At 41.1% G+C, this 27,369-nt stretch overlaps 1 long non-coding RNA gene across 1 annotated transcript; it reads left to right on the forward strand.

Annotated features, from left to right (window-relative positions):
* The first annotated feature begins 6,634 nt into the window (after positions 1-6,634).
* On the forward strand, positions 6,635-26,255 carry LOC146439712 (uncharacterized). Its single transcript, XR_014851295.1, has 3 exons — positions 6,635-6,821; positions 12,698-12,896; positions 25,912-26,255. It is a non-coding gene; the product is annotated as an uncharacterized LOC146439712 (long non-coding RNA).
* Positions 26,256-27,369: the final 1,114 nt, after the last annotated feature.

Raw genomic sequence — 27,369 nt, forward strand, 5'->3', positions numbered from 1 at the left:
TAAAATAATTAAAAAGGAAATAATTAAAAGATTTTACACACACAGAAATAGCACTTGCAGCTAATTATGTAAGTCTATCACTTCTAACAGTGGAACACTGTTACCATTATCAGAGAATTGCGTTTGAATTGTGACGGATAATCCTCTGGTCCCATGTTGCACTGTTGCAAGTGGGAACTGGTTGTCTAGGTTTTTACAGGATGAAAGAGATGTATGGAGCCTGTGCTCTAGCCACAGCTCTGCTGTGAGAGGTTTCTGCTCAGCTTTGTTCCCTGCAGATTTTTACCTAATTAAAACATAGCAGGGAACAAAAACTCCTTCACCTACACTTCATGTGTTTGCACAGGATGTTCTACTAAACATACAGGAGCTCCTGCATGTTTGCAACTCCTTGTACGCTTGGGATATGAGAGTAACTTCCTGACAAGGGGACTATAGGCATGGGATATGTTAAATGAAGTAAATGACAAAATTATCCCATGTTTTTTCTATCAGAAGCATGGACACCATCTCTATAAATATGGTGATAGGAGTATGAGGTAATTATTTATTTCACTGATCAGCAACGTAGAGCTTTCATGTGGATAATGACAGCTGCTTAACAGTGCAAAAAATTGCATTGTAATTTTATCACAAGAAGCTAACATCCTACCCAAATAAAGCCTTTGACACTTTAGGCATTCAGAATCTAATTATTCAGAGAGAAATTTGGCCAAAGAAAGTGAGACAAACCTCTTTCCACCTTTGAAAAATATCTGTAATACATCATCATCAGAATGCCTCTGACACTGGACAGTCAATAATCCCACCACTGGACAGTAATAATCCAAAGGCTATGGCCAAACTATGAAATAGCAGCAGAAAGTAGTAGTGATTGTTGGGTTTTTGAATCTCATAAATTTTATTTTTAATTTTCTTTACTTTTTTTCTTTTTTTTCTTTATTTTTTTAAGGAAGCTGTTTGGAATGTAATCTTACTATTTGTTTAATCTTACATGTGGAGGTATTGGGGTCCCCTAAAGGTGTTCAAAGTAGAAAGTTCATTTAGCTACTCCAAAGAGGAGTTTGTATCTCTCTGTTCTTTGCTTGTAGATTAAACACAGAAAAAGGAAACCAGCTTTTGTGAGCACCTGCATCGTTTACATCTTTGGTTGTAATATGGGCTAAAAGCAATTTCCTGGCATATGAAATGCTTTTTGAGTTATAGATGGATTGTGCTTTTTAAAAGCTAAGCATTATAATCATCATGCAGTACTTTAGGAGTTGTGTAAGAGAGGTTGTATTAAATACCATCATTAATGATCTAAAAGAAAAAAGTGAGAAGAACATGATTACAAAATTCAGAGGATATTGAATTAGGAGGGCTAGAGAGAAAATGAGATTATAAAAAGAGACCTAAATAGATTATAAAGGTAGGCAGGCGTTTTTATAGAAACTAAGATTCATCCCAGAAAACTGCAGGATAATAAATCTGAGGGAAAATAATCTGAAACACATATCTCCAAGAGGAAGAAGAAGCCTGGGAAGCAGTAATTCTGAAAGAAGTAAGATGATAATGGTTAGCCAACCAAGCTTGAATTTGCAATATCATAAAGCTGCAAAATGTCCAATGTAATTTTAAGTTGCAAATGCCAAACTATCATGTCACAAGACTGATAATCTTTTTTGCAAACAATTTATTACAACAGAATATAGAACACCTCAAGCAGTTGTCAACTCTGAGCGGTGAGTTTTGATCTATTTAGTTACTGTGCATTTTCCTCACTAAAACTAATACTGGCTTTAAATGTTTCAAGATATTTGCTTAAAACTGGTGAGGTTTGTTCGTTTTTTGTTCATGCTGGTGTGCATGGCACACAGACCCACTGTGCTCTTCAGCTGCTGTCCACTCAGATGTGGGAAGCAATGTTGATATCAACTCTCACACACTTTTTGCACTTCCTCTTAAGTGTAAGGTTTGCATGTGTGGATTGAGGCTGAAGGGGAAAGAAGGGGAAAATGCTCAATCTTATTGTACTGAAATGCATGAAGAGCTGATACTGGCAGTGGGTGGGTTGAAAACTGACCCTTCGCAAGGAATGGGGCAGTGGGGAAAAAGTGGTATGACTCATGGTGATTTAAATTAAAAAGTTTCAGTTTGCAATTGAGATGTGCTCTGAGCACACAAGCAGGTCATTACTACACCTTGTCTGAGTAGTAAAAACTCATACATTTGTGTAGTTGATGACTTTTGCATTGCCCTCATCATGCCCTCAGTTCCTTGGCCCTGGACCAGCAGCTCTCTGTTCTATTTCCACAGCCGAGCAGAAGACAGTGAAACTTGTTCCTGAAAAGTGACATGATTCCTTACATACCCTGGGCTGAGATCACTGGGCATTTTGCAGAAGAATAATGACATACTGAAGCTGCTGCAGTAGGCTGTGAGAAGCCAGCATGGTAAGCAGAGGACACTTTAGGTATGTTCCCAGGAATGAATATTGCCAAAGAGGAGCTCAGTGGGTCAGCTGAGGAATTGTGCTGCTGCATTCGGTTCCTACTGTATTTTTTTAACTACTGAAGTTTTCAGACCAAAGTATATTATATTTAAAGTCTTGCTATTAAATCATCATAAACTTTTAATGTTGGGAATATAATCTGTTCAAAAAACCAAATGTAAATAGCAAAGGTTTGGAGTGGTTATTGAAGCACTGTCAGTGTGAATCGTACTGTCTTACCTAAGAAATGAGCTGCTGGGTTTAATAAGGCAGAAGTTGTGAAAATGAATATCTTCTCCAAATAAAGCAAAACTAACATTTTACTGTCTTCTGATGGTTGAAAATTTATGGTGGCAGCTAAGATATGAATGAAAGTTAAATAGTCCTATTAATTTGATTACTTGTTTCCAGAGCCATCAGACATGTGGAACGTAATATCATGTGGGAAGTGGAGTAAGATTTACACTCGCCTGAGAGAAATCACTGCTCTGTCTATCAGATTTGATAGGTGTCAGAGGGCCCTTTGAAAATGAATAATAAGAGAACTGAATAATAAGAAAGACACGTAGCTGTTTAAAAGTTTTAAACATTTGGATGAATTCTTGAACTAATTAAAACAAAAGTTTAAATGGAAGTTTTGACATATATTGGAGTAAGGTAGAACTGCTCAGCTGAATGTGTGAATTATTTCGTGCTCACTGGCATTTGTGAGGGACGTTTTTAAGGTGCAAAAAATTTTATGGCCTTTAAAATTAGAGAAAATTTGGGCTGAGTTTGAGCCTGTATCCTTTTATGTTTTCATGGTACCAGAGAACTCAACCATATCAGGACCCTGCTGTTCAATAATTCATACAGACCTGAGCCATATTGTGTAATGCAAAACCCCTCATAAACAATGTCTTCAATTTATTTTATGTTAAATTTTGCTAAGCTATCAAATGTAATAAAGTCCTCTTGTCCAGGGCAGTGCAATGGGCCCCAGCTGCTGTGGCAGTGGTCACAAACCCATGCTGATGGAGGACCTGTTTCTTGACTTTTGAATTCCAATGGCAGAACTCTTCAGTAACTTCAGTGGGAGTCATGTTAAACCCTAGAAGAGACTTACACAAAAAAAATTGTCCTCAAATGATGAAGAAACAGGTGTCATGTTTCATCTTTGTGCCTTCTTTTTGAGGGAATCCTTTTCCAGACCAGCTGGGGGAAGTTCTGTGATGGAAGTTAACAGAGCAATGTAAAACAAAGCGCTGTTCAGCACCCGAATTTCCCATGAAAGAGCAGCAGTTGCTGTACAGCCTGGCACAGAATAGGGCTGGATTAATCTCTTATTCTTCATTTGAAAGGCTCTGTATTAAAAGACTAAGGTTTAGGATTTTACATCCATTTAATACCTGGCTAAGTACTGGGGGTATGTGTTCAGATATTAATGTGACTAAGAAGATATATGCTTGGGTTAAGGTTATTTCAAAAAAAGAAGCTCTGTCATTAATAATTTTTGGTCAGGAGCTCTGCCCGTCATCAGGAGATAAATCATCTTCCAGTAGCTGTGACAGCTCTTTAAGTCTGAGGCCCGAACAGCTTAATTGGGGAAATGATCAATTCTAAGACACATAGTCAAGATGACATCCTTGGTGCAGTAAATTCTTTCAGGAATGAACATGAATAAAATGAATATATTTATGGAACAGTGATGTAATTCAGAATCTTGGCTGTTAGGGAGCCTATGCATCTTCATTCCTTCCCTGCCCTGTAGCAATTTTCCAAGACTCCAACCTCAGATAACTGTGAATGGTGTGAAAACTACTCTAGGTGAATGCGGATTTTGCAAGAATGAAGAATCTTTCCAAATACTGTGAATGAATAAAAAGACTGCATTTCTTAGTGAGCATTATGAGTTGACTGTACCTTATTTTTTCTATATATGGCATAAACATAAAACAAAGCAAAACCTAAACCAACCCCAAAAAAATCCAAAGTGCCAAAAACTCGTACCTGTGAGTTGCTAGAAAATATTGCCACTTTACAGTGATAATTACATGCACTGACCCCATCAGTAGTAACACAGATACTATGTGCAGACTCTTCCTGTACTTTAGGTGGCTGAGCAGTTCTTGAAAATCCCATAGTTTGTCTTTGCACCTTTCTTGAATTAATGATTTGTTCAGCTGAGGTCACCTAGAAAGAGAAAAAATGATTCACCTCCTAGGAATGCAAGGAGTTTCCAGGGGGTGTGATTTGTTACATGGAACAACTGGCAAGTTTTCCTCTGGACACTGTCATTACGTGATTCTCAGGTAGCACCGACTGCTGCCTGGAATTTACTTTGCAGTGGAGAATGGCTCCCATTTCCGTATGCATACTGCTGTAGTTTCCAATCCTGCCTGCTTTTTTCCCCACTGAGTTACCAGGTGTGAGACACACCAAAATTCCAGAAAGGTGCTGTGGCCGTGCTTCACTGGCTGGGCTCAGGCAAGGAGGGAACAAACTTCTGCTGGCCAGACGGGCTGTGGGTGGGCTGGACATGGTTGCCCACCGTTCAGTTCTGCTGTTGGTGTTGTAGCAGACCAGGTGATTTGCAAGCTGTCAGTGTTGCTTGTGGTAGGAGAAAGTGGTGGGTGAGCACTGCAGAAATGGGCTCCAGAGCCTGCTAGGTATGTACCAAGCAATTTTGGTTTCAAATTAGATTATTTTCATCCCTAAAATGTGCCATGTGCCTGCACATGTTCCCAAGGATGACAAAACACTACAGCAGCTATTCGTAAATTACAATCAGTGACTTAACACAGAAAAAATGGCTTCAGGTTATGTGAAGAGCATCCATTCATACACAGGTTCTTGATTAACCTTGCAGGTTCCCATTGAGCTGTTACAGAGAATAAAGTAAGAGGCCACATGAAAAGCACTTTCATATTGACATGAAGTAAAGCAGACCGAGAGCTCTTACTGTGTATTTTGTCAAAATAATTTTCATGCTGAAGTTTAAGCCACATAGCATAAATATTTCCCAGCTAGCAGGCAGCGATCATGAAGCACATACTGGAGTGCATGACTCAGGCCATCAAAAGAAAAGCTTTAACCATGAACTCTGTGAACTCTAAGGAAAACCTCCAGTTGAGCTAATATAATGTATTGGAAGTGACTTGGATACTTCCCGTCTGTGGTGCTTTTTAATGAAACCTGTCCTCCCCCACTCTGAATGTGTGTATGAGTGTGTATTTAATAGATACAGGGCAGCCAACTCCCCAGGATTAGCTAATGAAAATAGCACTGTAAAATGAATTGAGCAAATCGATACAGCCGGAATTTTGAGCACTGTGACAAATGCACCAACCTGAAATTCCCCTCTCCCCTCTCCCACTGCAGCCAATATTTTATGTGTAAGTATGTGTTACAAACTTCCAAAATGAGACTGCTACTTGTAAATTAAAATTGACTCCAGCCACAGGCTACTGCTTAGGGAAGCAAAGGAGAAGGAAGAGATCTTCAAGTAGTGGAAGATGGGACTGCCCTTGGAAATTTCAGGTCATGTTTGCTATTAAAAGGAAGACCTGAGAGAGCCTCCTGAGCTGTGCTGGTCTGAGGAACTATGTTCAAATGTGTGAAATAACTTGCCTATCTGAGCCCTCTGAATCTTCCAGCCCAGTTGTGAGGGCACTGGGTGAGGAGGGAAAGTTAACCACTGTGTCAGTTTGAAAACAAACCAGTGGAAAATCATAAATCAGGATTATAAATTTAATAGGAAAATTAAAAATAAGTGCACTAATACAGGAAAAAAAACCTGACAGAGTCAGACACAACCTGACACCCTGTTGGCCAGGGTGATGGTAGCAGTCCAAGTGAAGTAGTTAGGTTGAAGCAGTGATCCTGTGGAAGGTCTGGTCTCCAGCTGAAGGTCCAGTGGTAGCTCTTGCCCTCTGGGAACCCAGTAGACAGGGCAAACCTGGGCAGTTCCAAAGCCAGGTTATATCCAGGTGGGAATGCTTGGCTCCTCCCTCCTGGGTGGAGCACCTCACAATAGATGAGATAAGTCCATGAGTCATGGGGTGGGTTCTTGATTGCCCATTGTCTGTTATTGGGGTGAGTCATAGCAGGAGATAACAGCTAATGCCCCACAGCTGGTGGTAATAGAATAATAAATACATCTATCTTGTAACCTAGGGCACCCACAAAAGCAAAAGGCTGTGGATGGACCAAAGAAAAGGCCTGGGTGCCTTATGTAGTCTCAAATTTTGGGGCTTCATACACAAATCCCCCTGTTTCCTCCAATGCTGCAGGAATCTTGGCTTTGGGAAATGCAGAGGAAGCTTACATTTGCTCCATTTAAGAAGGAATTTTTCATCTTTCATGCAGGGTAAGTGACACATAATTTCAAATGTGAATGTCATAATTAAGTCTAATTATTTTACCATACTTTTGCCTTCATTAGACATTGTGTTTGCAATAATTGCTGTAATCAACCATATGGTTAGTATTAACTCATTAACTACACGAGGGCAGATAATCCCTGCAGGAGGAATAGATGACTTCCAGGTCTGGAGGTGTCATGCTGAGTCCTATTACCCCGGGGAATGGCAGGATTTTGGCTCTTTGTCATCTCTCACAGATGAGCAGGAGGGAAAGGGTTCAGATGCTTCACATAACCGAGTGGGTTCAGAGGACGTGAAGGCCCCAAATCTGTGCTTTGCACAAAAACCCTCAAATCTATCTGTTACCTGTGCAGTGCCACAAAATACATCCATGTAGGTGCTCCTTGTTCCCAGGGAGCAAGGCTGGGCAGATGGCTGAGTTGGGGCAGCCTCACTGGGCAGCTCCCTGTGGCCCAAAGCTGGGGGCTTTTGGCAGGCAGACTGTCATGGTTTAACAGAAGCATGAAGTGAGTCTGTAGGAAATCTTTGTGCATTAGTACCTACATTTATCCAGAGCACCAGCTTCAACTTTGTGCCATCAGCTGTAATTTCAAAAAGCCGCTGCTAGCATCTGAGTGTGTAATGATGGTATCTACCAACTAATTCTTTTTTTGCTAGCTTGCTAATAATTTTGTCTTCTTGTTGGTAATGATTCCATGCTCAAATTATTTTTTACAGTTATTAAAAAAAAATCTGGATAAAGCATATTGTAATTGCTGGGGTTTGTAGGATGTATGTTAATTTTTCTTTTGCAGTATGCCAGGTTGCCAGAATCAGTTAATCAAGTATTTCATCTTTCTGTGTAACACTTGCAGTGCACAATGCTTACCGAGTAACATCTCACCTGGCTTGCTATTAGGTGTCTTGTATTTTCCCTGATCCCACCCTAAGTGGACTTCGTTTAGCTATAGAGCAAAACCAGAGGGCAAAATTTAATCTTGATGCTATTTTACAGCCAAATGTTTAATCCATATGTTGGCTTCTTCATTTATTCCCCCTTTTTCTGTTTTCAGGAAAGCAAATAAAAAATGTATTCACTCATAGAGCCGACAGTGATGACATTCAGAGCTAGCCCATGACCTCTTAAAAATCTTCTTTAGTGGCGATGCAGCAGGTTTTTTCAGAAGCTTTCTCAGCTTCATAGTGAAATTGGTAGTCAAAGACAGAGAGACAGTACAAAATGATCCCAGTCCTGACTGACTGTAGCTGAAATTTGGTCGAGTCCAGACAAAGTACCCTTGCCTGGAACAGCCAATGCCTTCTGGGCACCCCTCTCAACAGTGGTGAGGGGACAAGGATGATGTCCTTGCGCTGATGAGCACCTAAGTGTCTCACTCCTTTAGCTGGTGACAACAAGGAATGCTTTTAAACTTTGCATGTTGAACCTGTACTTCAGACAGACCCAAAGGTGGGGTGATGGCCCACTTTTTACAAGGGAGGGACAAAATCTTTGTGTCTCTTGGATTTGTTTACTTCACTTACACAGTAGCATCCTTCTGGTACAGGCAGGGGAAGATTTCAAAATCCTGGGAAATGAAAAATGCATCCTGCTTTCCTCTTGCTCCTGTGGCACAATCTGAGTCTGCTCTGAGCTTCGGGAGGTGACAACACATGGTTCCATCAAGTGATGCTCCTTTAGTACCAATGGAAAGGACTTGCAGGGGGTGGATTCAGCTTATCATGAAGATCAGTTGGGATGGTAAATTTACAACAGGATAACAGTTTGCTCCCTCGGTGGCCCTGCTCCTTTCCAACCTTGGGGATGTAGGGAAGCAGCACAGAGAGGGGTACCTGTCTGCAGGGTGTCCACGTGGGACAGTGACACTGGTTTTTGGGGTGCTAGAATTAACCATTTAAATAAGATTTGACAGAACTTCTGCAGAATTGAAATTGGTGATTTCCAGGACTTTTTTCTTACCTGGACATATGCTGTTTTTTTCTTCTGGATAATACCTTGACAAAAAGGAAGGTGAAGAGGGTTTTTTGATGTCTGCTCGTGGTAGGCCACTTCCCAAATCCCATTTTTTGTGATTTACTGTGATTTGTAAGGAGAGTAAGTTGAGTCTGAATCAACTGTGTGTAGGAAAATGGAGGAATTTGTTTTGTACTGAATATATTACAGAGGACATATTTTTACTGCTAGTTGTAAATGTAGTGAGTGGAATGGAGACATCTTTTCGTGTGGACAAACAAATGGGGAAGGTGCTTTTTGAGGTGTGTAGAGATAAAACTTCAAACACAAGACATTATGAAAGATGGCAGAAAATCTGTAGCTGAATGCTCACAGGGCTTGTGCAGACTTTGGAAAGCAGGCTTGTGTCTTGCAAAACACAAAGTCCTACCAAGCATGGAATAACCACTTCATCATTTTAAATGAAGGCTATAAAAAATTACAGTCACCATATAATAGGTGTTTTGCACCCATGCTAAGTACTGCCAAGAAAATAGTTACCTAAGTAAATCAATAAAGTATCATTCCCTTCCAAGGTCTTCCTGTCCCAGTCCCTGAACCTCTCATTTCAGAGGAGTACTGAAACCTGTTCGAGATTTATTTTGATGAAAGTAAGCATCTCTGCATTATCAGGCAGTAAAGAAGTTGTTTACTGCTACTCCAGTAGTGTTGAAAAATCTCTCTGAATACATACTTGCATTGTAGCTATCATAAAAATGTCTACCAGCTATTGGACCCCCCAAATTGATTTTTTTCTTCCCAGAAAACAAAGCGTTCAGCTTGAGACCTAGAAATTGCTTCATAAGAAAAACCATCTGTGTGGAGAGAGATGGACTGAGGTATCCTGTCACATATGATGTTCAAGTTTGTTATAAAACATTTCTATTCATATTCTGTTAGCAAATAAGCCTGGACTGAGGCAGCAACACCTGTTCTGGGTTCGTTTCCTATAAATCAGTCTAGATGTTTAATATGTTCCTCATTACTGGAACATTTGAAAACCAGCAACACACCTGAAAACCAATTTGCTGGTATAAATGTTCCAACAAAGTAGTGAATTTTCAGTTCACACTGTCAATTATTGGCAGGAAGCAGATTCTGATTTGGCCCTTGTCAATGATAATACAATTCACAGTCATACTGCTCCAATCAAGCTAGGAAAATGCAGTGTGCAGGATATGCCATTGCAAGAGCTGGAGTTCCAAAATTTTAACACATGCAACAAAATCTTTCCACAGGCACTGCATATATAAAATGATTTTGTGAAAAATTTCAGATGGAAAAGACACTGAAGAAAATCTTCATCTGTTTGCAAAATGTGTGAATGATAGAAAAGCTGACTCAGCTCCTGGCTGTGAAAGGCTTGCCCTGCTCTGAGTGGTATCACGCCAAGTAGGTTGGCAGAGCAATCCTGCAAAGGGAAAAATGGCTCCTACTCTGAGCATTCGCCCCAGACTCAAACCAGAATGTTATCCCCTGCTGTGCTTTTGAGCTTGAAACATTTTGGGAGAATAAGAAAGCAGAGGAGGAGTGCTGACCTGCTTGGTGTATGGGAGAGGCAGACATGTTTCTCATCCATGAGAACAGTGAAGCCACGAGCTCCTGAGCGGAAATGACAAGTTACCAGGTTTTGAGGACCTCATAACACCTTAGTAGGTCTGCAGGGGCTGCATAAACTTACATGTCTATTTGAAGCTGCTTATTTATGCTTCCTGCAGACATCACTTTCTTAAGCCTTGGCTTGAAACCTTAACTTTATCTGGATGGGTTTTCTCAAGATTCCAATCAAGAAATACAAGAAGACCAAATATCTGCAAGTCTGAAATCATTAATATTTTAGCCAGAGTGGAAATCCTTGGGCAAGGGGGAAAACTTGTATTGCTAGTTGGAACTATGATGAATGAAGGAGTGGAAAAATCATGCTCATCACTGAAAGGACACGAGCACTGTTTCTGTGTGCATCAGGTTTTAGCAGACCTGGCACAACATTTACTCTTTGATATTATCCTCCTTCTTACAGATGGAAAATGTCATAATCAATATTTCTTCATTGCCTATGTTCTCTTTTATAGTAAACTGAAATACTGGGATCAGAGCAAATGTTAGTTGGGAATTTTATATTTCAGGTCCCTTGTTTAACTTGAAATTCATCCTTTTTTTGGTTAAACTTACAAATAAACCCAGTATTTTTGATTAAGTTTTTCATTTTTACATCTTGAATAGGCCTGTCTTACTGATGCCTGCCTTTCTGTTTCTATGTACAAATCTATCAAGACCATCAGGAAATGGTTTCACAAACAGAATTTATTGCAAAGCTGATTATGTATTAATATATACAAATGACAAATCTAAAACACAATGTCAAAAAAGCAAGAAAATGCAATCAAGAATTTATTATTCTCCCATTACTATTCAGCTGGGAAAATAACTGCTCTACTTCACCAAAATAACTTCCCCCTCCCAAACCTTACACCCAACCTGGGTTTTCTAAGTAAGCACCACAGAACTATTTGTAATAAAATACTTAAATATATAATAATATCAGAAGTTTACTGCAATTTGTCCACCTATTTTTATCACTTCTATATTCCATGTAGGCTTATAATAAAAATTCATTGTCACTCATATACGTTATGTATATGTGTGTTTGTCTCTAAACTTACTTGTCCATTTTAGAGATGGAATAAGCAACTTGTGCATTTCAGAACGTTGCATCTTGTTCTGCTTTGTACCTGTTTTTCTAACATAGGAGGTGAGGTTTCTTTGAGGAAATATTCACAAGTGCTTCTCTTCAAAAATTGCCTTATCCCAAGCCCTGATTTAACTTTTCCTAATTAATTTTTTTAATAAAAACCAGTAATTTGAATAAAATGCTTTTGAGAAAGAAAAAAAATTAATGCTTTGCTTTTCCCGTTGGAAGTGACTGCAATACCTCTTTTATACCTCAAGGAATAACTGATAATCAGGCCTTTTTCTACTGAAGGACTAATCGTGCTGACCATTTTGTTGCCTCTCATGTAATTTGATATTAGGAGGAATGGGAAATGAATTATGCCTTGCAATGACTTTGGTTAGCAACAGCCCTGCATGTTGTATTGACACCATTATATTTATTTGCCATGTATTGCTAAATACAGAAGAATTCTGTACCTGACAACTCCTACATGCCCACATAACAACTGATGAAATATCTCTCATTTGCACTGGAAAAGTCTTTACTTTTGGGAAGTCTGTGGTAGCTGTAGCCCTACGTTTGTCACCAGGAGCTGGTTCAATGCCATTTTGTATGAGGCAATATGGTGGTTCTGGACGAGAGCAGCAATGGGAACAAAATGGTTGATACACAGACGGACACAAACATGGACACAGATCGTATATCATACATCACATGCTAAACATATGTGTTTATAGTTATATATAAACATATATATATGTTTATAGTGCTATCTCTTGTAACTTAAATGTGCTTGTGTATTTGTGCACATACACACATATCCTTATGACTGAACTCTGAGGCATCCTGAGCACAATACAAAAATGATCTGCCTGTGTTTCACACAGAGGCAATCACTCTACAAGCTCATGTGAGAAGTCATTATAATAGTTATGCTATTTATGGAGAAATGTGTAGCTAAAATGTAGGAAAATTATTGTTCTCCATATTCTCACTTTTTTATTGAAGAAACAAATCACACAGTAAATTACATCTGATTTGCATGAAATGTTGCATGCACCTAGAGCTCAGCATGAACCTGGGAAAAGACATTGTTTTAATTCCATAGCCTTTATAGCAGTTTGTTTGTTTCCTTTTTTTTTTTAAAGATAAATTTTAAGCTACGTTTCTTATTTGGCTTTGCTTGTATTTTATAGGCCCTTCTGAGTATAATTTAATATCTGCAAATTGTCATGGTGAGTGAGAAAAAAGTAATGCCCACTGCCCAAGCAGATGAGGAGAAGCGGGAGGGAGTACATGCCTGCCCCATGGTGATGATGGATGCTGCCTGTGCTGGGATCTGCTGCCACTTGTGGAGGTGCCCTGAGGGAATCACAAAATATGCTGAGTTGGAAGGTACCCACAAGGAACATGGAGTCCAACTCCTGGCCCTGCACACGACCACCCCCAAGAGTCACACCATGTGCCTGAGAGCACTGTACAAGCATTTCTTGAACCCTACCAGGCTTGGTGATGTCACCACTTCCCTGGGCAGCCTGTTCCAGTGCCCAGCCAACCTCTGGGTGAAGAACCTTTTTCTAATATCCAACCTAAACCTCCCCTGGCACAGCTTCAGGACATTCCCTGGGGTCCTCTCACTGGTCACCAAAGAGAAGAGATCAGTGCCTGCCTCTCCTGTTCTGCTTGTGAGGAAGTTGTAGGTTGCAATGGGGTCTCCCCTCAGTTTTCTCCAGGCTGAACAGACCAAGTGACCTCAGTCGCTCCTGATACTGCTTCCCCTCAAGGCCCTTCATCATCTTCATGGCCCTCCTTTGGCCACTCTCTAATAGCCTAATGTCTTTCTTACATTGTAGCACCCCCAACTGCCCCCAGCACTTGAGGTGAGGCTGCACCAGAGCAGAACAATCCCCTCTCTTGCCCGGCTGGCGATGCTGTGCCTGATGCCCCCCAGGACATGCTTGTCCCTCCTGGCTGCCAGGGCACTGTTGGCTCATGATCAACTTGCCATCTACCAGGACCCCCAGGTCCCTTTCCATGGCACTGCTCTCCAGCCTCTCATTCTCCAGTCTGTCCACACATCCAGGGTTGCCCTGTCCCAGGTGCATAATCCGGCACTCTCCCTTGCTGAACTTCACATAGCTGGTGATTTCCCAGACCTCTCATTTACTGAGGTCTCTCTGCAGGGCCTCCCTGCCCCTGAGAGAGTCAACAGCTCTTCCCAGTTTTGTATAATCTGTGAACTTGCTCAGTGTCCTTTCCAGTCCTTTATCTAAGTCATTTATGAAGATGTTGAAGAGCACAGGGCTGAGGGTGGAGCCTTGTGGAATCCCACTGATGACAAGTCACCAGTCTGATGTCATCCCATTCACTACAACCCTCTGTGCCTGACTGGTGAGCCAGTTGCACAGCCATTGCATGATGTGTTTATCCATCTGTGTGCTGGACATTTTGTCCAGAAGGGAACTGTGGGAGATGGTATCAAAAGGGAGTCTCTGTTTGTCTTGGGCCAACACAATGTGCTGAAGGTTTTGGTGTCTCCTTTTCCTCCAATTTTTCCCCCTTCATCCCTTTGGATATCACCAGTAAGCTGAAGAGCACTTATTTCCCCATCACAGTTCTCCTGGGATGTCTGGAAGCTGCAGAGAAGCCTTACATGCACTTGACCAGAGCACACACCTGGGCCAGGTCCAGAGAAGAGCAATACAGTTGATGTGATGGTGCACTGACACTCTGACTCCACAGTGTAAACAGAGTCCTTGCAGATGCAGCCTGAAGGCATTAGTTGAAAGCCTAGTCTGAGACCTGTCAATAAGATCTGAGTAGGTCTGAGTGGAAATTTGCCATGTTATAGAAAAATGGATTTTGGCTAAAGTGCCCCTATTTGCAATGGGTACTTTCCATAGAAAATGGTGTTTCCTCAAAGAAGTGTATGCTTGAATGTAGAAACATTTTTGGTGGAGATACTCTGCCCTGTTCATGTAGTTGTAAGGCACCAGGATGGCTTAGCCTTGCTGGCTCCCCCGTGCAGGGACATGCCCTTTGCCTTGAGTCCTGCAGCAGGGATTGGCCTTGTGTTAGAGGCATCCAAGGTGGGAAGGTGTGTCAGACATACAGATGTGTGCACATGCACAGCTTGACACAAACTTCTGCAGAGCTGTTGCATTGGGTTCAACTTGCCTTTTGAGCCAGAGGAGCCAGCAAGGGGCTGCAGTGGTGTGCAGCAACAAGGGAGTGTGAGCTGTCAGCATAAGGGTGGAACACGAGGCACCAGGGCAAGGCCAGGAGAGGGGAAAAACAGAAGCCAGTAGGGCAGTAAAAACACTTGAGTCTCTGTTACTGTCTGTGCCTCTTTCTCCCTTGAGTCCACATCTGACAGTGCTTCCTGGGAGTTACAGGTCTGTTGAGTTTTATTTTCTCTCGTCAGCTAAGCTGTGTTCTGGCTCTGCCTAAAATTGTTGTGATTCATCATTCATTCTCTTGAAAAATGCCCAGTACCTCAGGACTTTCCCACCATGTGAGGCACAGTCTGATGTTATAGAATGCAAGGGGGTAATGTGGTACTAGGCCTGTGCTTCAAAACAATGTGCTTTGGGTTTCTGTCATGGTTTTCTCATAGTTAATTGTTGGTACAAGATGCCATTTTTCTAGACAATGGGTTCTCCAGAAGAGAGTTTGAAGGAGTGCAGAAAAAAACCAAAAGTGGGCAAAAATATTTCAGCTAAGCTGGCTTAATAAGCACTTGTCTGAGGGACAAATTGGGAGGGTGTAAACACAAGAGAAGGAAGATTTTGGTTTTTAGTTCTGAGAAGTACTTAAATGAAAACCTCAAATGATAACCCTGGTGAAAATCTTAGTAAGGTATATAAGGCTTGCAGTTGTAGGACAAAACAATAAATAAATAAATAGATTCTTAAGGAGTCTTTCTCCTGGAGTTTTCAAAAAAGGACTGCTTATTTCATAACCCCTACAAAAACACAAAAGCAGATTGTACAAGTTAAAAATTATGCTTCAGGTGTATGTGTTTTTTTAGGAGTGGTCCATGGAGAGTACAAGTGGCCCTGGCTTAGTGACTGAGCTCTTGCACTCTGATCTGAGCTCTTGCTGGCAGCAGGCTCTGGTCCTCGTACAACTGTCAGCAAAGTCTGTGTGTGGTGACTGAGCAGGGCAGCACCTGTGCTGTGGCTGTTTCTCTGTGCACCTTTGTGTCAGGAGGCCAATTCTGTCCCATGTCTGGTGATGACATGGAGGTACAGTGGGCAGTGCCATACAGTCAGCAACACTCTAAACAAATAACACCTTTTTCTTCATTAGGATTTTATCTGAGCAAGCTTCTATAGCTGGTATGTGGCAGTGTAAAACTCATTTTCATGTGGGTGTGTTTTTAAATAGGTATGGTATACTTCCTTCTTTTATGTTGCTGAAAGCATAGTGTATCTTGCTGGAAGAACTGTTTAGTATGCTTCAGGACTCAGAAACTAATCTTGAAGTCTAACCTTGAAGGGTATGATCTATTGCAATTAGAAATGTATTGCTTTGCAATTACTATTACCACTTGTTTTTACCTGCAGGCGTAGAAATAAATACCTGTTACCTGTGGATATTTATACCATCTAAATTCCTACAAAGAAGCCAGTCCTAATTTCTACAGCTCTGCTGGGCTAAAGCTGATGCCTCTAACTATCCCTTGCATCTGCTGAAAAGTACCGTAAGCAACCACATCTGGGTTGTAATCTATGAGCACGCAATTATCGTCACCCCTCTGCAGCAAAAAGTTAGAAAATAAGCATATTTAGAACACCAATCTGATCTGAAAAGTCTGAAGATTACTGCAGTATTCTAGTTTTGGACATATTATGTGATTTCTTCATCTGGAGAATACTGATGCCCAGGAATAATTTTCATAATTCACTCTTTGGCGATACTGGAGAATGATGTCAGAGTTACTATAGATGCCTGTATCACCTCTTGCTCTTGGGTATGATAACCAACTGTCATCAGTATTGTATTTTTGGATACACCAGAAAATAAAAATGATAAATTAATTCATAGATAAGTATAATCCCATCAGTGTTCATGGAGATGCTAGCGAATCACTCCTATCTCTGTGGACGCTGTTTGAATGGCATGTCCAGGGAGTGGTTTAACAAGGCTGCTATGGCAGCCACTTCACCATAGAGCATTCCTGATCCAGCAGAAGAAAAGGCTGCAGGAACAAGGTGTAGCTGGTCCCCAGCTCTGACCTATTTAGCAACGTGATAGGAAGGAGTCCAAGGAGTTGATTAAAGCTAGGTCTTCACAGGACTCTTGGAAAGTGAAGGAAAAATATTTACTGTGAAGCCCATAAAGAGTGTTTAGATGTCTTTGTTGTTTTGTCTCAGTTTCTCCATGGGCTGGATGGAGTTTTCAAGCTATAGGCTGATATGGGGAGACAAAGCTGATGTAGGTTAGAAATATTCCCTGCCCCACCTTGCTCTTTGCATTTTTTTTTCAGACTTGGGAAAGTGAAAATCCCAGGTCACCATGTGCTCCCTTTCAGTGTCAGTGGAATTTAGGGGATGAGGGTCTGTGCATGGGGCCAAGTGCAGAAGGACATTGGCCCTGACCCCTTCTGAAGGAAGCCACCATATATCAGACTTCTTCCCTTTCCCACTCGTGTAAGTCTAGAGCAAGTCTATCACAGTTGGCCAAGGCTGGTGTAGCAGAAAGCTGAAATTGTCCCATGTCAGAAGCTGCAGGATTTGATGGATATTTTCAGACCCAATGTAGAGGTTGTTTAACCACCTAAAAGCAGATGGTGGCATTCACTGAGAGCTGCATGTGAAGTGAAATGACTCTCAGATCCTGCCTGGGCTGACTACTGTCAGACAAGACTGGAGACAGTACAGTGGCACTTGTTGGGATTTGTTTATGGGAGCAAAATCTGGCATTATTCAGCATGTGTTGGGAGTACATGCTGGGGATCAAAGTGTCTTGTGAACAGTTAGTTTGATTGGAGTTGAAGGAGTTCGCCTTTAAAACAAGACATAAAGGGAGGAGAATTTGCTTTGCTACTTACAGTGAGTTAAGGGGGATGGCATCTCCTGGCTATTGCTTGCTAACCACACACCATAAGGAAATGAAATTGAGCAATAAGGGACTGCTGTGTGCACCATATACTTGTCAAGTTAGTGTGCAGTGCTGGATTGAGGAGCGGTGGGATGCAGCTTTTCACCACAGAAACATTTTGAATGAGTGATTCAATGAATTTCACCACCTCATCTAGTTATTCTTTCTTTAATTTCAAATTTAAAAAAAACCCCATTGACCTAGAGCTAAGAGTGGCAACAAATTTCTCTATAAAAAAGGAATTATTAAGATTTTTAAAGTAAAATTCGTAATTGTTGCAAACTTATTCCTTGAGTGGGCTGTAGGCCTTACTGGGATCCTGTTCAGCTTTTACTGTCTGTGTTTTAGGATGCTGACTGGTAACAACTGATAGAAACAGATCCTTCTCAAATTGTGCCTTACAAATCCTACAAATGTAAAAATATATATCTCTTCCTATCAGGTGTCACAGGCATACATATCCCTCCAACACAGTGTTCCTTGAATCCTACCCAGCAATATAGTTTAGGAGGGTTTTTGTCATTGTTTGAGGGAGGACCATCGTGCTATAAGTCATAAAAACCACAAAGCAGAATGAAATTTCTTTTGTACAGTAGCAAAAGAGATTTCCTGCTGATAGGTGAATATAGGAGATATAAATACAAGAGCAAGGCTAACGCAGGTGACACACACGCTTTCACTTTTCTTGCTCAGTTAATCAGATCCTGCTGGCCTTTCCAAGGGGGCTGAAATTTTCCATGGGCTATTCCTTGAAGTGGCCTGCTGTACTTTGGGTTCCCAGGGTCCCCCACACATGGGAAGAGAGGGAAAATCCCTGTCCAGCTTGAAAGGTAGAAACACCAGTGGAAGGTACAGTCTTGCTCTTCTTTTCACTGTGTCCCATTTTCCTCCTCTCTTCTAAATGACCCAAAATTGCCTCCTGCCCAGTGCAAGCAGGAGATGGCTATGCTTTCCTGAAACCACCCATCAGTCCTACCAGCACCGTTTACTTGACATACACATACACAATATAGGTGTAGGAACTGCAGCTTTGCTTGCAGCATTGCTCATCAGCAGAGAGAAATACTTTATATGTATCTTACAATGCTGAAATCTGCTCCGTGGTTTTGTATAAACAATTCTCACATTATTGCATCCTCTCACACATGATTGTTCTGAAGCACTTAAGTAATATGAAATTATCCTCCATATAGCTGTCACAGGTGAAAAAAGCCTACAGTGTGTTTACAATGTGGTTCAAGCTACTCATTGATTTCTAGACCTCCTGTAGTACTTCAGGGCATATCTCAAAGCTAAGCAATGTCCTTGAGAGCTGACTGTTGAATCTGGATTTCTGAATGAGTTTGAAGAAATGCTTCAAAACCTTTGTATGACCTGACCATCAAGTCAGACTTCTCCCTTTGAGGGTAATTTGTATGTCCCCTGCAAATAGGTGATTCTGTAATGCTGAGTTTCAGTGTCTGAAGACAATATAAATATGCTGGATATCAGGGACTGTCTTAGCTGCTAGGTGTGATGAATTGGGGCATGCTCCCCTGTTTGCCAGAACACTTATTTCTCCAAAGTTATTTCCCTCTAGGCAGGGGAGCTCACTAGAGTTGTACAGCCACACATTTTAGAAAAGTGGTAGTGTGTTGGCATCACTGCTTGTTCTTGGACTTGCAGGCACATGAAGTTAGCCTGCCAGGTGGTGCTAATAATACCTGGCTCTCCTGCTGGGCTCATTCTGGCGAAATAGCAAACTATTTCTCATTAACAGGAGAATGATTATTGTCCGCAGCTTTTTGGTATGGAGTTGGAGCTGCAAGGTATGAATTAGCATACCAAAGTCTCTCTGAAAAAGGATTCTGGATCATTGGACAGCCAGTTGTCTAGTAGTTGGCCAAAACTGTGTCTTTTCTTATTTGGGGCTCTGACTGCAGTACTAAGGTCTTGGTAGATGGACACTGGGATTTGTCCTGTGCTCCAAGGGCCAGCAAAGCCATTCCCAAGACTGGTACAATGTCAGATTTGCTGACTATTCCTGTTCTGGATGAAAATCCCAGTCATACTTCTGTTCTTTCCAGCTTGGAAAGGCTTTTTCCAATGGCAGCAGTTTCCCAGGAGACATAACTTGTTTTCATGTCTGCCTAGTAGGGAGAATGCCAAGGGATGCTTCTTCCACCCAGACCTGAACACCCTGTCTGTGGATGAGGTTTAATGGACAGCAATTAGTGGCAGGAATTAAGAGGTATGGCTAGTCACTGACTCCAGTGCACTGCTTTTCTTCTCTGTGCTTCAACAGCTTCATTTATAGAAGGGGATAAAAATTTTTCCCATTCAACTCTCTAAAATATTTTGTGATCCTTAGCTGCATTTTGTATTTTATTTCTTCTGTTGTTCCTAATCCTCTGATAATATATTATGTAAGGGAAATAAAATAAGCAAATATACATAGATTTATTTTCCTTAAGTGCATGAAAATATATACATTTTCAGTGGATATATGGATTCCATCCTTTTGATCAGAATGGAGAAAAACATTTCTTTCAATGGGTTTGCTAGGAAACTTTTCTCAGTTAGAGGTTTTGCAGTGAAATACTTGTTTAATGACTTTGGAGTCTGGAGAACGCATATGATCAGAGCTCCCAAAAAAGAGGCAATGTGTGTAACACAAATATTAAAAAAAATTAAAAAGTCAGCTTCTTGAAATTGTAAAGAAAATTTAAAGTGGTTTTGTTTAGCTTTTGGGTATTTGTTCATTATTTCCCTCACCACCTTTTAAGTATTTTCAAATGTTAGTTTTAGCTGCCTATTTTCCTTGCTCCTATGGATTGAAAGTCGAGAGGAAAAAGGAATAGAGAAGCCCAAAAACTGGAAAAGTGAAAAATTGTTTTACTTGACAACCCCAAAAAATTATAAAATGAAAAATGTATAAGAGGTAATTTATTTCTGGGGAGACAGTAATTTTTCATGTTATAAAGTTTCAGATAAAACTTTGACTTGCCCTAATGATGTCTAAAGCACTGAAACCCATGCCCCCAAGCCACAGCATGGGCATACCCAGAGCCTTGCGCTATCATTTCTGGAGGATAATTAGCATTCTGCATAACAGGAGCCAGAGCAGTGAGGTCAGGTTTCAAAGTGAGAAACAGGGGTAGGTTCCCCAAAGTTGTGTGTATGTATTGGCTGTAACCAGCCTAGAAAGCTCTATGGTTCAGTTATTCCTTTAACCCCTTATTGATTAATCTATTTAGCCCATTGCAGTGGTAAAATGACCATTTCTGAACAGAATGTAACACATACCCACCTCTGCTGTTTCCACTGGTTTCAAAACAGATTCTGTGTTGGCTCTGCCACTAGTGGTCAAGTTCATCATTGAACAGTATTCAGTGTGTATATATGTATCTGTAGATTTCTGTATTTATTTTAAGAGGCTGTGGGGTTCCCTCCTCTTTTGATCCTTCAGAAATATCTTTTTTAGATAGGGTGATTTTGCTGCAAAGCAAGGGCTTGTTCCCAATATCTCTCTGCTGCTGTAACACACTCCTGGGAGAAGGTTTGTGGAAGTTGGTATCACCATTAGATAGTTGGACATTTTAATGTTAGCCTGTTAATGTCCTCTTCTGGCAAGAGATGTTCCATTTCTTATTCCACCACGGATTTCATGTGTGAGCATGAGTAAACACTTAGGTCTATACTCACATGAGTCTACTGAAGCAGGTCTGTAAACACCTGTAAAGGTCTGACAATCTCTAAGCTCATCTTAGTCTAAGCAGTATGTAAGCATAAAAAGTTTTTTTTATTAAAATGTGTCATGGTCCTCAAATAATGATGTGTTGGAGAGTCAGAGAAGCTGAAATTTATCCTCCTGAGCATGGATGTCTGAGTGCAGGTTTGTACAAGCAGTTTTTGTCTTTCTCCGTGCTTCCAGAAAGTGAAACGGTGTGGAGCATGGTTGGGAAAAGGGGATAGTTTTCTGATGTCGTGTTTGTTATGCATTTTCCTGGCCATTTTCTAACGGGTCAGCAGTTATAGTTTGGATTGCAAAAGCTTAAAGTAAGTAGAGAAATTCCACTGATAATCAGGGTGCTTTCAAGAGACATATTCTTAGAAGAAGCAATGATGGGGGAGGGGCTGTATGGCAAGTTACAAATGAACATCAGTGACTCCTTTAGAGTTGCACAAAATTAACAGAAATGAGATCTCTAGTTACTGAAGAGAATCTTCTGTACTGAGATAGCTATTAAAATAAAACAATCAGAGATTATGGCACATGAGAGTCTTTTTAATTGTTAATTTGCCCACTTCAAAATGACCATACAGTGAAATCTCTGTCTTTTTAAATAACATTGTTTTCCTTAAAATTGGTTTCCCTTTTCAGCGTTATCTTTCTGAGAGCACTGTGGTGATATTGTTGGGAATTATCTATCCCACACTGAGGAGAGCCTATCTGAGGCTAACACAGTCCTTGCAAAGTGCAAGGTAATTAACCATTCTCCTCCCCCTATTTATCTTGATTTTTGCTTCCATCTAGTTGTTTTTCACGCTTGTAGCGTATAATTTGCATAAAGTTTTAGCACTTTCTTCCTACACAACTCCTCACTCTCTGGTCTTTCTCTCCATATCACTGCAATGAGCTGAGCGTGAATTATCTCAGAGTAAGGGTGGGTGAACTGTTCTGCTTGTGCACAGCAGCACTGAAGACAATGGAGCACAGCATCAGCGACTGACACAATTCTCACTTACAGAGACATTTTGTATGCTAATGAACCTCTGATGGCAAGACCAGACTTTTTTGAGGCTAATTCTGGCAATATGTACCTCTGATGGGAACCTAATTGCCACCCACAAGGATCTTCAGTGTAAAGGAGTGAGCAAGGAATGATGCTGAGCACTGATGTGACTTTTCTCTTGGCTTCCCTCCGATGTTTTGCTCGCAGCCAGGAAAATAGAGACTCTAGACCAAAGCACTTGGCACCTGGTATTTCCTTTCAAGTGCTTATATAAGCCAGGTTCCTCTCACCACTGAATTACTCAAAGGAACTTCTCTTTAAAGCAGTCACTGCTTCCTTTGTAATTAAGCCACAAGGCATATCAGCATAGCCAGGAAACATTGACCTGAAGGCTGTTAAGTGGTGATGGTTGAGACCAAGCAGGTGCCATGACATGGCAATGTTGGAGATGAGTAAGAAGTGGCTTTGTTGCATTTTTTTGTTGTTCTAGGCAAAGCAAAATGAAGCCAACACAGATGTACAGTGAGATTCAGGCATCTGTATTTACACACTCGGTATCACACGTAAATCATGACTCTGCTGAGTAGCTTTGTGGAAGGTCAATCACTCAGAGCAATTGTTTCTCGCCTGCTCTTATCTCAGAGACTATGGCTTCCATTTCGGACGCAAAGAAGGGCTGATGAGAGTCATAGTTTGTTTTTCCCAACTAGGTCAGCTGGTTTAATTAGACTTTGTGTCTCCCTCCACATCTTACTTCCCCGGGCTGCTCAACTGTTTGAATAGATAATCCCAATTCCTAATAATTACAGCTGCAATATTATATATTTTGCAGAGATAACTCTTTCAACTGAAAATTTAGAGCTGCCAGTTATATCCCCTTGTATTAGCCCTATATTACTAGGTATAGCCTGGCTTTTATTTTCATACATTCCTTGTTCCATGCACAGCTTTTCCTAGAACTGCCAAAGCACTGGTCTGCAGAGGTGTGATTCAACACCTAACCAGACAAGGTAGTGGGACCACTGTGGCGATTCGTGCATTTCTGTTTCAAAACAGGTTATGGCAGTTTGACTGGTGGCTCTACATCTGCAGGTGCAAGTTAATCTGACATTAGCCAGGTTCCAACTGATTTAATAATGTTCACACCCAAAGTTGGTTTAATTAACTTGGATTTAGACCAGGGCGTAAGAGGGGACATGTTGGTTTGGTTATTAATCAAAGGAGTAGGAGCCAGCAGATCTATCTCTCCTCCATTTCAAGCTCTCCCATAGATTAACGATGTGACCTTGGGCAGATCTCCAGGCATGTTTTTGCCTTGCTCTCCTTGGCCTGGATATAATCAATTTCTCAGAATAGATGCAATACTGAACTCACAGGCGTCTGTGAAACTTAATTCCCTGTATGCGGAAAGGGTCTTGGCAGCTGTCAGAGAGTGCAGCTCCGTGGGGAAGGGGCAGGGCTTGCTTGCTGCCTGATTCATCCTCTCACAGAGCAATCTCTGCCAGGAGTCAGAGGTGCTGCCATCCATCGCAGCAATGGTACCTGCCTTCAGTCCTGAACTGGAAGTGCATGGAAGGGCTTTGGAGATGGTTAGCATGGTTAGCAAACCAAGAGTTTGCTCTCTGTTTTCCAATATAGATGGGAAGCCCATCCAATGGCTTGGTTTTTTTTTTTTTTTTTTTTGTTTGTTTGTTTGTTTGTTTGTTTGTTTGTTTTTGGTTTTTTTGGGCTGAGGCAAAATGGCTCTCTTTGGAAAACCAACCTTTTCCCTGCTTTGCCTTTGTGTGTGGAACAGCTGTAACAATATGCCTGGCACTTGCAGGGAGCAAAGGGCAGTCAAATCACCGCTCTGCTAAATTACAGCAAGTGCTGCTCTCAGGTCAGCACAGGTAAGGCTGCTCCTATGCTCCTGCCATGGACACAGCTGTGCACAGCTGCCTGCCTCCCAAATACCAGAGTATTTCCTGCTGAAGGCCTGATCCCACACACCACTCTGTGTGGGAAATGTAGGCTTGTTGACTTCTTGGCCAACACCATTTGGCCATCTGCTGCTGTTGTTAACTGATCAAGTCTTTCTGTCTTTCCCAGTCAATGCAGCATGGAAAGTATAAAAGTCCTCTGTCATGATTTGTTAATTTTGTCCTGATGTGACTTTACTTGGTGTTTCCTCTTCACATTTCCATTTTTGCTTATGGTAATTCTGGTTTGTGCTTTTTGGTTTGTTTCTCTCAGTCAAACTGTGATTTCAAAACTAAGGGAAGGAACTCGCAGGCTCGCAGTTATTACCACGGTTTTGTTAGGGTCATATTTTGGTGTATGCAAGTATTGGGTCATGAATCTCTGTAACATCAGAAGGAATCTAGGGAGAAGAATTGCAGTGCCTTTAATTTTTTCCCCTTCAGAACTGATAGTGGTAAGGGATTCACATTTCTTAATTGTTCATACTGGTACAGCGTGAGCTTCTTGATCAGAACTCCTCAATAAATCAGATACTCCAGCCTCACGCAGAGGAGCTCCAAAAGAGTGGGAAGTGAGAAAACTAAATATGACTTTCTCCTCAGAGCCCACTTATGGGTTTATTTAATAGATGGAGTGTGCACACAATTAACTAATTATGAGCAAAAGTTAGTGCTTGCGGTGAAGAGCAGGCCTTCAAAAATAACTACTCGGCTTCATTTGAAGGGCAAACACTTGACACTCGATGTGAACTTAAGCAGGAACTGACTTTCAAAGGGAAAATTGTCTGTCAGATTTAAGTCTATACACATATTCTCTTCAATATTTGGGATTCTAAGCTCTTTGAAGGTAGTCTCTTCACTTCCCCACAAAGCACTTTTTTGTTCACCTTCACAGCAATTTTCTCTCTTCCCTCTCCCCCTCACCCCAAATCCCCTTAATGTTACAAAAGAATTCGCTTCTGGGATGAGATTCAGCTTGCTGAGTTTCAGCCCCAAATTATATTTTACAGATGACTTTGAAATTCCCTGTAAGTGTGCTCTCATTATTGGATATCTTTGATAGAACTTTAAATGCAACTGTGCAGACATCGCTGCCATTAGTGCCAGGGAAATCTAAAACCTACACAGAGAAAGCAGTAGTCAGAGCCAAAAAGCCCCTGTGATAGATAAAAGTAGGGGCATGTTTCAGATATGGGACCCTGGCTTCATAAACATTGTGAAGCTCTCTGAATTAGTCATTTCACACAATATTCTTGGGAGAGTTTTAATTAGACCATGTTGTGCAGGGGCTCATCCTGAATGGATTTAGTCTGGAGAAATCACCCTACCCAGAAGTGCTCTTTTCTTTTTTCTTTTCTTTTCTTTTCTTTTCTTTTCTTTTCTTTTCTTTTCTTTTCTTTTCTTTTCTTTTCTTTTCTTTTCTTTTCTTTTCTTTTTTCTTTTTTTCTTCTCTTCTCTTCTTCTCTTCTCTTCTCTTCTCTTCTCTTCTCTTCTCTTCTCTTCTCTTCTCTTCTCTTCTCTTCTCTTCTCTTCTCTTCTCTTCTCTCTTCTCTTCTCTTTTCTCTTCTCTTTTTTCTTTTCTTTCTTTTTTTCCTTTTTTATCTTTTTTTTTTTTTTCCTCTTCTCTCCTAGAGATCAGTACAGCAAAAGAAGATACCAAGCAAGAGCAGGCTAATCAAAGCAGTATTTTGCTCAATATGAAACACACTTGAAGCATGTTCGCTACAAGCTACTGCAAACCACATACTTTTTCACCAGACTGGAGAACCAGTTCCCAGATGGAGGGAAACCCTGGCCATGTAAAGAGAATGTGGACATCACAACTGAGAATAGAAACTCCCTGCCACTCATCTTTTCCAGCACCAAAGCCTTTTCGTACTTTTCAAACTGCTCAAACTCCTCTTCCCAGGGGTCAAAGAAAACAGGCTAAACTCAGAGGTGGAATTTATTGCCCCAAGAATTATATCAGGATGGACAGTGACTCATCATCCCTCACCTCTGCAGATGGCAGCCCTGTGTTTTTGGAAGTGTGCACAAATTTCCTGTGCAGCTGGGGCAGAAGGACACGGCAGAAACCACTCCTTTTTGCCCTTTTTTGCATACTATATAAATTTTCATGTACTGTATGGCAATGTGTACCATAGCCCTCACCCTTTCAAAGTATCCTCATGTAAGAGGTGCTTTGAGATCACCCTCTCAGCATGGAGAAGAAGAAAAGTAGCAAACTTTGAAAGGTTTCTTATAGGGTTTTATGAATAGGAAATTATGAGTGGCAAATTGTTCCAGTAGGCTGGAAGCTTCTGAGGTGTGCATGTGCAAAAAACCTGTCAAAAAATCAGAGTTCCTTTACACGAAGCTCTTCTTGGCTGATTTGCTCTATCAACAGGGTATGTTGTACTGATCCTCAAGGAGCAGGAGGAGCTAAGTGTTTCTGAAATCCTCCTGCTGTGCCATTTTGAAAAGTGGTATTCATGTAATGTGTACCCTGGATCTCTTATCGTCAAGCCATTATTCTGAATATTTCTGAAATCCTCATGCTGTGTTGTTTTGAGAATAGGTATTCAAGTACCACAGATTGCTTAGTTCTGAGCTGTTTCTTTCCTGTGTCAGAGATGACAGAAAGAAGCAGATGACAATATGGTTAGCACTGGTGGAGAAAATGCTATTAAAACTCATCAGAGGCAGGATCAAGGGTCCCTTACTGAGATATTATTTGATCAATTGGGATGCACATGGATTAACAGGGAGATGATCCTGTCTTAACCAGCTGATAAAATTTTTATTTTAAGGAAAAAGTGCAAAGAACTGGCAAGAGGAAGCTGCAGATACAAATTATACTGGCTTTGTGATGCTTTTGCAACAGCAACAAATGCAAAAAGGCTCATGTGTGAGGTCAGCAATATGGCACAGGGGGTGATGTGTTTGAATGGGTCAAGGGGTGGCCTCAGTATAGAATACAGAGAGATCATACTACTTTGATGTGACCTGAATGGAGGAGCAGAGAATTACATGGAGGAGAACAGGGCTAGATTTGTTACTCTTAGTCATACTATTCATCTGAAGCCTAAGGAAGATGAAAATACCATAAAG

Source organism: Lichenostomus cassidix, chromosome 3 (genome assembly GCF_008360975.1).
Source record: "Lichenostomus cassidix isolate B80296 chromosome 3, HeHo_3.0, whole genome shotgun sequence".
Classification (NCBI taxonomy): Eukaryota; Metazoa; Chordata; class Aves; order Passeriformes; family Meliphagidae; genus Lichenostomus; species Lichenostomus cassidix.